The 14,614-nt window shown below is 29.6% G+C and overlaps 1 protein-coding gene across 2 annotated transcripts in view; it reads left to right on the forward strand.

The window, feature by feature from the left end:
- LOC107441897 (synaptogenesis protein syg-2) overlaps positions 1 to 14,315 on the forward strand; it is a 154,657-nt gene extending 140,342 nt beyond the window's left edge. For both annotated transcript variants that reach the window (XM_043044077.2, XM_043044074.2), the window contains exons 13-14: positions 3,647 to 3,768; positions 12,319 to 14,315. The gene's annotated coding sequence lies outside the window, so the exon portion shown is untranslated. The remainder of the gene's footprint in view (positions 1 to 3,646; positions 3,769 to 12,318) is intronic.
- Positions 14,316 to 14,614: the final 299 nt, after the last annotated feature.

Consider the following 14,614-nt stretch of genomic DNA (forward strand, 5'->3'; position numbering starts at 1 on the left):
CGTTCAACAATGAATCAAGATCGTTTGGCATCGCTCGCACTTATGTCTATTGAATACGACATTTTGCGTAGTTTGGAATTCGACAGCATAATACAAGATTTCGTTGAATCCAAAAATCGCAAAAAAGTAATATATTAGATCATAAGATTCTGCAAAATAATTTATTAACGAAAAATATTATATTTTTATTTGTATCTTCATAATTTTGTGCAAACTACACCTGTTGTTTTTGAAGCTAAATTATTTTTGTCAACAAATTTTTTTCTCCCAAGTTTTTCGTAGGCCCCTGAATTTCGTAGGCCCTAGGCACGTGCCTAGTGTGCCTATAGGTTAATCCGGCCCTGTGTGTATCATGAAATTTCGGTGAACCGTAACAATAGCACTCGGCAAAATTATTATAAGAATGGTTTGAATACATTTATTTTGGTTTAATTATTAGTTAGTTTGGTGGCTTTGCCAGCATTTTTTTCTCTGCATGGCATAATAGCTTAATTTAGATTGAAACATAATTAGTTTAACACCTTATTACTGTTACAAATAAATTGCATAATATCATTGTTCAAGGTTCTACATGTATGTTTGAACTAAATTTGTGGGATTTAAAATAATGCTATCGTTAATACTTCACCATTTTTACTTTGACCTTACATACATAATAGCCTTTAAAATCATGTCACCCAAATTTCATTAGTAAACACACCATTTTAATGTTTTTGAAATATCACAGAAACTGCTTACATGCTTATCAACAAAAGCATAATTTTTTTCAAAAAATTTGGACCGTTATTTAAAGTTTTAAAGACGTATTACTATTTGTTTAATAATGAGATCCGTAAAGCAGGCTGTTATTTATTAAACGATCAAAAAATCCAGATGGTGTATTAAAATGTTTTACCCTATACCGAACTTAGCGTTGTCTATTTTATTGAAATACCTCTAATATTATGTATAACTTCAATACTCATCAAAAGCATAATTATTTTTTGTGAGTTCTAGTTTTTAAATAAAATAATAATTCTGAGAACTACAAAGTTTTATAAGATTTTGTAAGAAATAACATATTTTTTTAAAAAAAAATTAAGCATAAGCCGAAACGCAGACAGATAAAGATTTGAAGATTGCACACGATAAGATTTTTTTTAAAAAATTTTTTTTGATTAAAAATAATTGGAAAGCTATTAAATAATTGGATTGCTATGGCTGACGTCAAACAAGAAAACCGTTATTGGTTTACTACTGAAAACTGAAGAATATTATATTCTGAATAAGAAATCTAAATCGGATTAAACATGTATATAATAAATGACATTCAATAGTTAGACTTGAAAGAAAAGATATTAAAGAAAATTCCTTAAGACTATTTTTATAATTATCTTATAAAGATTTTTTCAAGTAAAATCAAAAGCTAATCAATAGAATTATTTTTATATTTGAACCTGAAACTATTTTGTTAATAATCATAAGACATCCTCAGGCATTATTTTTATGATATTTTGGAGCATAAATTAAATGCGGTTTGGTTAGACGTTGATTGCTATACATCATTGCATAGTGTCGCATAACATCTTAAAGAGAAATATTTTCAAGCATGATTTTTTCCGAACTTTCCATTTACGTAACATTTCTTTATATTTTAAATTACGTTAATTGTATTACAGTTAATAGTTTTACAGAATCTCAGCTCACTCCAAAATATCGAACCTTATTATTACTTATCTTAATGTTGTGTGTGCACTTAGACTGATAGTTAGTACGAAATGGGAATCTATTGTGCATTTGATCAATATGTTTTAGTAAATATTAACCACCTCTAACATAATTCTTATAGATTTCATTTTAACAGTAATAATATTTTTATTATAACCTGTTTATTTCAGTTTCTACAAAAAAACTTCATTTTGCATGTTATGGCCGCTTTTATAAATTGAACAAACAGTTCTTCAACCTATGCACTATAAAAGTAACGTTAAATATATAGAAATGTTTTACCTGTTAGATTTGTTTTCTAAACTAGCAATAATCAAAGCAGTTTCAAAGTAAAATATTTTATGAAATTTTAAAGTTATCTCAGAGTAAAGTAACATACTTTTGATAAATTTGTGACTAGCAAAACATTTAAGCTTCAATCTTTCTTTTACATTCTTATGCATTACACAAACATAATATGTTTCTCGAAATTGATCTAATGACGTCAGAAACATAATTCTGATTTTGTATTCGTTCCTCACACAATTTATATCAATCTATTTAGCTTTTTCTGAATTTTTATTAATATAAATATATAAAATTTGAAATAATTATTCATAATACTGTAAAATTTTTTTTAAATAATTCAAGTAAGAGGAGAAGTGCACTGATAAACCAAGAATCTTAGTTCAAATAAAAGTTTCTTTCAACTTTACCCTAATATTTTCTTATAGCACCTTTGAAATGTTGGCAAAAGTCACTTTTTAAAAAAATAAATAAAAAGAACTTCTTTTGCTTAAAGGTTCAGAGTGAAACATTTGTAGTTCAATTTAAAATGTATGAAAAATGTTCTGAAAAAATAAGATAGTTGAATACTTTCCATGATAGTGTCATACCTTAGGAAAAGACTAAAAAGCTCTTATAATAATAATAATAAAAAAACATAAGTTTGATATTTTTTACTGTTATATTTTTTTAACAAATAGAAATTTAAACTGTGCTATATGAACTGTAACGTTTTTTTTATTTCAATCATATAAATCTATAAAAAAAATTTCGATCAAAAAAATTCAAAAATTAAGCGAAATAATGTAGAATTTTGTGTCAAATCAACTTTCTGCCTAAATTTATTTTCTATCAAAATTTACCTATAAATTTCTGAGGCACTACAAAAGAACATAGAAAGGAGAAGAAGTCCTTCGGATGCTTAACTAACGCGGGGAATTACTGGGTGTGACATGTTATACCAGAAAAACAACTTACAGGATGCGAAACATACTCAGAATTTTGCAGTGCATACCCAAAAAGTAAGGTGACAGTTAGCAGGTATGTCGCCCGTGAACGGGTTGTTAGGCAACTCTGCAAGTATGTTGGAATACGCTGCTGCCTACCAACCACCCTTTTATTCTTTCTCTCTATGTCAAAATGTGTTAGCTGATTTAATTAACATGGATGATATAAATAAATTCTCAAATTTTTTTGCAATTAAAAGTACAGTACTGTTTGCGAATAGGATAAAAATACAGAACATACTAATAATACATAAAAAATAGAAAACATTTCTTCTTCACAACACCAGTGGTGGTTGAGAGGAGAGGAGGGTACAAACAAGTTTCAAAAACCTCTACCGATGTTGCCCTAAATGTTGTTTTTTCCTTTATGCACAGAAACACCACTGAACCTTGGGGGGCTGATTTACATTATGTTTACGGAAGTTAGACTTCTTTCCCTATGAATAATATTTGGTACTACATTTTTCCTTAAGATGACAAGTTCCCTCTCAAATGTACAGACAGTTTCTTTACTTCGTTGTTTTACAATTAATATAATATCTGTAGTTGTAGTGCAGTTATATGTATGTATATTATGTTCCGTGTTCATCAAAAGTCTTTTTTTGTTTGTTCTTTCTTGGTTTATTTGAGCAGTTAAAGAAATAAAAAAAATATTTCCATTTGAGCAGGCTTTCAAGGATATCTTACACACTCTTCATCCAGTCCATCCATTGAAGAATTTACTGTGCGAGTATTTTTGTGATGATGATGCTGCATTTGCCCAAAAAACTTACTCCATTAAATTTGGTCGGTAAGTCAAAAAATATAGTTCTTGTTTTCTTTGTTCTTTTCATGCCTAGGTTAAAAATAAAATATATATACTGCCTTATTTGAAAGAAAAAAAACTCACTTATGTTAAAATATACATAATTACTACAATTCAAGACTCTCAATTCCGAAAACAATGTGTTACTTTGTATATTATACAAACTTCTCCTGCTAAAGAATGATTTATTTCAGCACTCGTTGAGGTTGTTATGGAGAGTTTTAAAGAAAATAAACTAAAGACGTTTTAAATTTCATTTTCTCAAAAATAAACATTAAATTAAGGTTTAGTTAAAATAGTAATCTAACTCCGCTTATTGACTAATGGAGTAAATTTCATCTTATTTCAAGCCAGTCCTGATGCATTTTGAAGCAAGTATCAATGCTGTTCATTTTGACTGTCTAAGAGAAAACACCATAAATCTCACAAAATTGGTGGGTTTAGGTTTCCTTGGATGTTGGTGCCTTAGTATTTTTCTGCCTTTTGTATTCATATGGATTCTGATAAGAACACATTTTACAGGAAATAGATGAGGAATCGGAAATATATTTGGAAATTCAAAATTAAAGAAATTTATTGTGTGGCATAAAATTCGTTAGTGAGAAAATATTTTTACTACTTTATGCTTTTCAAAAACGCTGTACATTAAGTTAATTTTTTTAAAAGGAGACATCTTTTTCATCATATCGTCTCAATGGGTAATTTGCATAATTTAAATATTATGATATAGTTTATTAAAATGTTTTTATAATTAATTCTCATTGGTATAAATCTCATTAATATTATTCTTTTAAAAATGATGAAAAAATAATGATTAGATGAATAAAAATAGAATTACTTCATTGAAAAATGTTTTATATGTTTTCATTTAATTAAATAAAAAATTAAAAATAAGCATTTTCCTTTTTTTAACATTTTTTAAAAGTTGTGTTAGGTAGAATTAACGAAAAAAGACTGAAATTCTCCCGAGATTTGCTTTATTTAAATTCATGTCACACATACCTATGCTTCTCGGTGCCTTAATTTAAGTTTTTATTTGAATCCTGAAAGTTTTAATTGCTCTTCAGAAGACACACTGAATTTAATTTAATATTTTTTCTGGAAAAGTATAGTTAGAAATTTAAAGAATTTAAACTATTCCTACATTTTAAAAGGGATTTTTTCGATTAAATGCGTATATTCTTTTTCGCGTTACAAGTGCTTTTTTTCCATAGTTGTTTTATATTGTAAAACTATTAGAAAAATTACATGATTTATATATTCATTTATGCCATTTAAATGAGTTTATGTATACTAAGCCTCCGCATACATTAATGCCTTATTTGCGTAAAAATGTTTTCGAAAATAAAGATATAGTTCATTCAGTAATTCATTGCTATTGTATGTATTGTTCACATACATTGGCTATTTAATATTAAATTATACAGGTGGAAAACAGTGCATCAAACACAAAATAAACTTTTAACGAATGAAATTACAGCTTTAAAAATTAGTTGTTATTCTCTGAGTATTAATATCAATGAAAAAGTCTTATTTAATATCGATAGGTAAACATAATAAGTTAGTGCTAGGACATAGGAAAACAGTGATAGTTCTTTGCTGAACTAACAATTGCGCAAATAATAAAGAACAGAAATTGCGCAAATTATAAAGAAAGCTTAAAAATACTCAGCAAAAGTATTTCTTTGAATTCCAAGCAATATTAATATTTTTATTTAAATGAGCAGAATTTTGGTGCAAAGTATTGTACATTGTCAGATTATTCTCATTTATGCTTCGTCTTTCATCACTTAATACATTTTTAAACTTAGAAAACGATCTTTCTGCGTCAGCGCTGTTTTTGGGCATCGACAAACTTCGAATTGCCACTTTTGCCAATTTTGGAGCGTTCGGTCTTTGATTTCCAAAACTCGATCAATTTTCCTTCACCAACGCGCAATTCCTTGACCGTTGCTTTGTAAGAAGTAATTGCTGTGAAAACTCAAACATTCTACATTCAAACTACTAGTTGCAAGTCCCTACTAACTACTAGTCTCCCCCTTCATCTAAGAAACTTATCCATATTTAAGAAATCACAAGAAGCCGCCGAGGAAAAATGAACTGGATATGTAGAAAGGCAGTAGAAATTTCATTGCCCAGTGCAATAGCATGTATAACAATTTTTTTGTCAAAGATTTGATTTACAACATTTTCCTTCTTTTGTGATTTCAATTTATTTCGTACTCTTACCGACGTCAGGAGGGTAATTACCCTCCCTAAGTCCAGAAAGACCACCTTAGTTGACAAGATTGTGATTATCTCCTATCTCTGAACTATTTTCATGTCATTTTGCTATTGATTCACTCCCCTAAATATCTAATCAATTTTACATGTTCAATTTAAGGTTCAGGAAAATAAAAAAATTCTGTTTAATAAAGACAAAAAATGAAAAAAAATCAAATTTTAAGCAATAACTTGCAGCCCTAACCATGATGACGACTTGAAATATACACACTACAGATAGGAAACACGGTGTGACAGGTAAAAAATTCGATTTTTAGCGCAATAGTGTTAAGCAGGCTTCAATGCATGTGACGGCAAAAAATCTGACTTCAGTAAATGGATTTTGAGCGTTATTGTCTTTCTTAGAAGACATTGTGATACCACATGTAAAAAGAAAAGTATTTACCAGCTCAAGTCTGTCACTATTTGAGGTTGAATTATAGCCCAATAGGACTCCGTGTTAATAGTTGAATATTATAGTACCGTAACCCAGGTTTGTGGGACTGTATTATTGCTACTATCGCTAATAGAGATCGCATGAGGGTCTGCCAGAATATGGAATCGATGGATTAAAGAGAGCATACGGACTACTTACAATTGAAAAGGCAGGCACTTTACCCGCATAGTAATTTTGGATAACACAGCCATGTCACAATACATTGATCTTGATAGGAAGTCATTTGAAAGACATCAAATTTTCGTTTACGCATTTCCGTAGCACTTGCAGCAGCATGAACTCTCAACTCGGAGTTCACGCTTTTGGCTATATTTGATATTATATCACATGCAGGAGTGCAGGGCAATACAAGACCGCATGCTATCCGGATCAGCCTTATATTCTTAATAAAGACTGTTCGGATTTTGGAGAACCAAACTCTCACCATTCATTTCTGTCAATTAACTTTGGCTTAGTATCGAAGCCGCATAGACTACCATCACCGTAAATGTCATTAACACGGGACATAAGAGATGCATACATAGAATACCAGGCTATCTGAACTCAATCCCTCTGTATAAAAACATACCTAAACTGACAAATGATGTATTTGCTGCCAAGAGTGTCCATATTTGGTACTAATTTTTAAGGTTTTATCGGTCGTACTTTACTGTAAATGTGATAATTTGTTTGTTTTTTTAACACAAAATGTACATGTTTCATAAATGCATTGTTTTTTTACCCCTTCTTAGTGTAGCAATTTCAGTAAACAGGAATGCAATGTGTAATGATAAAAAAAAAGATTTTGAAACTCGATTTCTATTGAATATCACCTAACACAAATAACTAATTCTTAACAACTTCTAAAAATTTTCATTTAGCATTGTGTTTTTTTTTCTATCACTATATCGAATTATTTTTCCATTTATTTAGTCATAAATTGTAAATGAAGTGTTCTTTATTCAGTGAATCAACGTACTGATAAAAATAACTTTGTTACTTTAAACCTTTTATCTCCTCTTTAATTTCAGTTTCTATACAATAGTTAGCTAAGACACAATAAACTTTTCAATTGTTAAAAAGCCGTGATACATCCTTATATTTATCACATTACTTTCAGAAGAATATTTTAAATAAATTCTATTGTTTGAAAAAATTGGACTTAAATTAAAGTTTAAATATTAACTAAAAATTTCATCATCAACGTCATATATACACTGACTGAGCAAAACTCATGGGATACCCACCTAATATCTGGTCGGACCCTCTCTGGCCCTGCGGAGTGCAGCGATACGGCGTGGAAGTGAGTCTGCAAGGCTCCAGAACACGTCCGGAGGTAGTTGGCACCACACATTCTGCAGAGTGACAGCCAATTGTGGCCTGTTCGTGGGTTGAGGTTTCAATTCCCTGAGCCTGATGTCGAGGGCACCCCAGATATGTTCAATGGGGTTCATATCAGGACTTCGAGGTGGCCAATTCAGTCGTTGTATCTCACCTGCATGCTCGTCGAACCAGGCACGGACGATATTGGCGCGATGTGGGGCTGCGTTGCCATCTTGATGCACAGCAATGTCATCAGGGTGTTGAAACATGACAAAAGGGTGGAGATGGTCTCCAAGCAGCTGAAGATGCCGCTAACCAGTCAATGTGGCATCCAGAATGACCAGGGGGTCCATTCCATGCCACGAAAATGTAGCCCGCACCATGACTGATAGGCCACCGTCCTGGACTGTGCCCACTTGGCATGCTGGATCCATCGCTTCGTGCGGTGTGCGCCACACACGGTGCCTCCCATCAGCATGGAACAGTTGATAACGTGATTCGTCAGACCAGATCACGTTACGCCACTGTTGCAGTGTCCATCCATGGTGATTGGTGGTAAATGCACGCCGAATTGTCCGATGACGCTGGGTTAGCAGCATATATGGCTGCGTTACTTTTCAAAAGTAACGAGTAAAAGTACAAGTATTTTTAAAAAAAGTAACGAGTAAAAAGTTCTTATTTTAAAAAGTAACGAGTAAAAAGTACAAGTACTAAACAAAAAAAGTAACGATTTAAAAGTACATTTCTAGGAAATCGAAAATTCAAAGTAAGCTAACATTTTATTGAATAATATTATGTTCTTTAATGTTTTTGCAAAATTTTTGTTATTTATTTAATTATTTTAAATTTTTTAAGTTATGGGGATTAATTTATTTTTAAATTCGGAAGAATACTACAATATAATTTTATAATTTAATCGTATAACATAATTTTAAAATCAAATATAATTTTAATATCAAACTTTTTATGGATTTGCACGAAAAAGAAATTTTATCTATTGATTTTAATTTTTAGTTCATTATTTTTATTTATTTAAATTATCATTGATTTAAAATTGTTTTACTCTATAGAAACGCGTTTTAAAAGCACAAACATAAACAAAGCAGACACGAGGTTTCAGATAGCTTTGTGATCTTTGAGTTAGTAAAAAATAATTGAATGTGCAGTATAAGTTGAAACAGAACAGTCTGCAGTTTCATTTGTAACAATGGCTAATGCTGAAGTCATGCCAGAAAATCATTTTTCGAACATTTCTGTCTAACGGAATAAAAAATATTGTAAACGAATTTTAGTATCAGCGGCTAAATTAATGCCTTCGAGTTTTCAAGAGTTAAAATAGTAATTATAATAGTTTTCAATAGCACAAATAGTTCTGAAGTTCTTAGAGATTTGACTGGGCGTTGTTTGACAAGGTCGGGCATAAGCATAATTTTAGTAAAAAATGTACTAGGTAAAAATGTGTTTAGTAAAAAATGTATTAATAATTAAGACAAAAATGTATTATTAGTGAGTTCAAAAAGAAAATTGAAAAACGTAATAGCAAAATCTAACATTTTTTATTTAAAATGTATTAAATAAATGCACAAAACTTGAAAATGAATGAAAATAACTTACTAATAAATATTTTTATTCATTTTGCAAAATAATTGCATTTCGAAAGTGGTGTCACTGAGTCTGCTGCGAGAATTTCTCAGAACGTGCTTAGCCACGCTGAATAAGCGCTCCACGGGAGATCAAGGTATTTAAACACAAAGTTAGCTGTGAATGCATATATATTGCACATTAATTTTATGAATTAAAAAAAACATAAGCATTTTTTTAATTAAATTTTTTTTCTCTTTTTTTTTAGAAAACTTACCGAGTTTCAGAAAAAAGCAACGATTTCATTCGACATTTCCGTTACAAAAACTTGTACTTTTTCCCTAAAAAAGTTTACGAAAGTACAAGTAAAAGTACTACATTTAAAAAGTAACGAAGTACAAGTAAAAGTACGTACTTTTTACTTGTATCGGCGGTACAAGTAACGAAAGTAAAAGTACTGCCATATATGGTTAGCAGTGGCACACGTGTGGGGCGACGACTCTCATACCCGAGAACACGCATGTTCCGACGGATTGTCCACTGGAACACGTCTCTATCACGACCAGTGTTTCAACCGTGATTTGTTGCACATTTGCTCACCTATCTCGAGTTACCACTCGTCTCAGGTTTCGTCTGTGTCGGTCATTTAGGGCCTGTGGACGCCCGGTATTTTGTCTGTTGTGGACTGTGACACCCTCATTCACCCATTCTCGGTAAACTCTCAACACGGTTGACCTTGGGAAGCCGAATTCCTGAACCACTTCCGAAATGGAATGTGCCATGCGTCAGGCAGCCGCAACCATGCCGCGTTCGAAAGCCGTCAACTCACGACGACGTTGGATTTTACCTGATCACTCACACAATCACTTCAAGCAATGTCTTACACACAACTGAGGCAGTCGCGGAGGCCACCAGGTGGCTTTGGTAACACGTGCTGTCCATCCACAAATCAGAGCCCTGCTATCCCATGAGTTTTGCTCAGTCAGTGTACATATTAATATTAAAAAAGACTTTGTGTTGGAATAAAATTAAAATATTTCTATTAATCAGTTCATAACATTTGATGAAGTAGAAACTTTATATAATTTACATAACAATGCTTAGCAATATTTTTATTAATAAAATTCTGCGAAGATAGAATGTGTACTTTTTTGCCTTACCTTCTGAAATTTTTTATATTTTAGTCTTACTCGTAAACATGTTTATGAGTCAAATAAAATGTTCACGCAGCTGTAAAATTTACTGATCTACTTTCCGCATAAAACTTTTCTTCAAACAGTACTCAGCCTCAAGTCAAATATTTGCACGATGTTGACGCAAGATATATATAACGTTGAGTAAACACATAAAATAATTTGGAATAAATTGGGGTTTCGTAAAAGAAATATGGCATTCATTATTTTTTAAACTCTTAATTATATCTTTAATTAATGTTACTATAGTCAAGGCTATTAAAAGAAATAATAAAAAATAATTCTGAAGCCAAGGCTCTTTATGTTCATATTATAATGAACAATAAATTATAAACGAAGCAAAATGTGCGATTGTAGACTACTTTAATTATTTTCTGAATAAAATGAAGCAATTTTAATCAAAGTTTTCTAATTTTTTCAGCTGTTTAATTTTATTACGGTCCCTTATAAAAAAAAACTGAAACTAGTAAAGATATTATTATTTGAAATTTTTATGCTTAAGTTCTCGTGTTAAAAAGCTCCTAAAGGCTTTATTATTTTTAAAAAAAATTGCGCATTAATATCATTCGAGGATACTTAAGAACAATTTAAAATTATTATTAAATAGAATTATCCTCCGATCGATATTTTGAACATTGATGGTGTTTTCACTAGTTCATAGTTAAATATACATCCTATGATTTGCATGCTATTTGTCACCGAAAAATCTATTATAAAACATGTCTTTTTCAGTACTAATAAAATGTGGCGTGCCATTGTATTAAGCCTTTAAACTTTATGAGGTTGCCCATAAAATGTATTAAATACGTAGAGTCTCACTGATAGAGGAAAAATATTTTCAATTCAATAAAAAGCATACGTAGTTGATATTTTTAGAAGAACATAAAAATTCATACATACGTTATCGCTTCATGTTTAAGCGCTTTGCTTGCGGCGCTTATCATGGTGAAGATTGTGGTATTGGTTCAATTATTGGAACAGCCGTAAGCGAAAATTAAACCGAATTCAAAATTTTCAAGATGATTGTGAGCAGTTTATGGAATTTTAAATTTATGTTAAAGCAATTTATCTTCGTTCTTAGGCAAAACAACTCAAAAGAAAAGTATAAGGTTTAAAGAAAGTTCTAATTATTTTTGAATGTTAATTAATCAGAATCTACCTGCAATTACTTTCATTTTCGTGCCTTTATATTTATAGGCGTTTAAGGCGTATTTTTATTAATGACTTTTTTAACTATATATATTCGTGCGTTTATGGCTTAAAGATATGTTAAACAAATATTTTTTAATAACAATTTTAACTGTAAAAAAATTCCTGATCATATTAAGATATTAAGTACTGGTACTTCGAGTCCAGCATCCGAAAAATCTAGTAGTAAAATACATTTTTGCCGTAAAGTACTTTATCGTAATTTGTACAGTAATATTTATGCGGATTTCTATCAAAAATTTCTAAGAATGAAGTTTTAAATCAACAGATGGGTAAAACATTATTTTCACTTCAACTGTTATAATGTGGAGTTCTTAAATTAATAACACAAATATAAGAAGCAATAAAAATAAAATTTAATTAATACTTAAAAATCTAAATATTGTTCCGATCAAAACAGACGCATAATTTAGTTGATTTAGTTCTAGTGCCATTATAATAATATATAATCTCGTATATTGCAATGATGATTTTTTGTAGACTTATATGCTATATAAAACCATTTGAAACTAAAATAAGTTTATTTTTTAGGGTGCAAGTGTGACTGTGTGAATGTTCAAAGAAAATTCTCCTGGAATGGAATATTCTTGTAATTTTGCTGTGATATTAAAAATAATATTAAAACATTTCAGAAAAAGTTGTCATTTCATCGAACACTGAAGACTTTAATCGAACAGAATTCATTTAAGCAGAAATCAACATTCCAAAATAGCTGTAAGCATCCTGTCATTTAACAAAATTAAACAACTTTTATATATTTTTACTCCATGTTAAAATGTTGAATGAATGGCATTATTCTTAAAAGCTGATAAGGAAGCAGTTTTGAGAAGCAGAATTGGGTTATAATTTTAAATGAATCATAATAAGTATGGATAACACTGAAAAAAATTTGATTTGTACGGAAATGTTGCAGACCTACTTATTCTACCTACAGACTAAAAAATCTACCGATGCATATGAACAGGATTGGTATGGAAATTTACTTGCAAAATGTTTATACACGATGTGGTTTTTTTAAAATTATTTTTTTGATTTTTTTCTTTATCTTTTCATTATTTTATTACGTAACTTAAATTTTAGTAAGTGCAAAAGTACTGCTGTGAAGAAGATTTGACTCATTCAATAATTTGAGGAAGTCCAAATAATAGATCTGTGCTGCTTATGATTTTATGTGCTCTCTAATTGTATGTGTGTATAATATAATTTGATGTATATTATAAGGAATCAATCCTTCCATAAATGTCAGAGATTCGTAAGTACTAAGCCTAGAAAATAACTAATTTATAGTCGTGACATTTGGTTTGTTTATTTGGATACAGAAAGGAAGGAAAACACTTTTGACATTTTATTTTTATTTTAGAACCTTTTGATACATTGAATGTTAACATTTGAAATAGAAGTTAAGCAAATATTGACATACTTTCTTTCACCTTTCAGTTAAGTTCTTTCATCTTTCAGTTCATCCTAAAGATTAAGATATGATGAGCATAGTCTGATTAAGGTTTAATAGAATTAAAATATACTGCTTACGTTTTATAATGTATGATGTTGATTAATGAAGTATTATGCTGTCTAAGATAAATTACGTTTAAGTAACTTGGATTTAAAGAAAAGAAACTCTATTTTATTTGAAATCTCTAAATTTAAAATGTTTGATTTAGAAACTTGAAAAAAAACAATCATAAAATCCAAACATTTCGTTCAATTTACTGACAAATATTTTCCATTCCAATAGTTTTTCAGTTAAAGTTCTTTAAGTTGCATAGGCTTTAAAAATACTGTAACGAATCCACCATTTTATACGTAAAAGTAAATGATCATGAAACTATTTTTTCTTCCAAAAATGTTTATTTCATTTTTGAATTATGCATAAATGCTAAACGAAATCAAACAATCACTTTTTTGCTCTTACAAAATTTTTTTTAAAGCAGTAGCATTTTCCAAAAAAAAATTTTTGTTAATTTTAACATGTATTAATTTTAAAAATTAATTGGAATATTTTAAACATAATTTTCTTTTCAATTCAATGAAATAAGATAATTACCAAGCATCTGAAAATGGCTAGGAATTGTAAATTGAAGCAATATATTTCTAGATCTGCTTTAATATTAAAATTTCAGTTTTGAAAACCGAGAAGTAAAGAAAAACCAACTCGAGTAGTTTTAACACCAGTTAATTGCATAGACATTAGTTTATATGTATTTTCTTTGTAATTATGCACTGTTTCTTTCAAAAATTTTGAAGAATGAAATTAAAAATACTTTATCTGATCCTAGAAATTAAATATTGGTACCGTTAAGAAGGAAAAAAAATTCTCAAAATGTCATGGCTGGTCATATACATTATATCACCAATTGCTCATAGAAATACTTTAATGGTATTATTGTTACATATATAAATCTATATTTAACGCTTCCTGTTTAAAAACAAATTGTTTGGAAAATCTATTTGTACTGTTCCTATTGAAAGTGTATTTGCTACCAGTAAAAGAAAATATATTTTTGTAATAAAACAAAGTTTCTCCTGTAGTGTGTATTGTTTTTAGCGCCAAGTACACATAAAATACCTATTTCCAAAATCTCTCACTTTTAATGCTAATTCGTAAATAAAAATTTTTTTACAGCTTTTTAAATGTTAACAATAATAAGTCCAGAAAATATTTTCTGAAAGAAGTTTAAGAATTCTTTATTACTTTTTTAAATTTAATTTATCTTTCTATTTCTTTGGTAAACATTTTAAATTGAACTAAATCAACAGAAATTAGAGTAAGGCATATACATAATATTAAATAAAATTATATAATTAAGAAAAAAATGGTTCATGTAAG

Source organism: Parasteatoda tepidariorum, chromosome 1 (assembly GCF_043381705.1).
Source record: "Parasteatoda tepidariorum isolate YZ-2023 chromosome 1, CAS_Ptep_4.0, whole genome shotgun sequence".
In the NCBI taxonomy this organism is placed as follows: domain Eukaryota; kingdom Metazoa; phylum Arthropoda; class Arachnida; order Araneae; family Theridiidae; genus Parasteatoda; species Parasteatoda tepidariorum.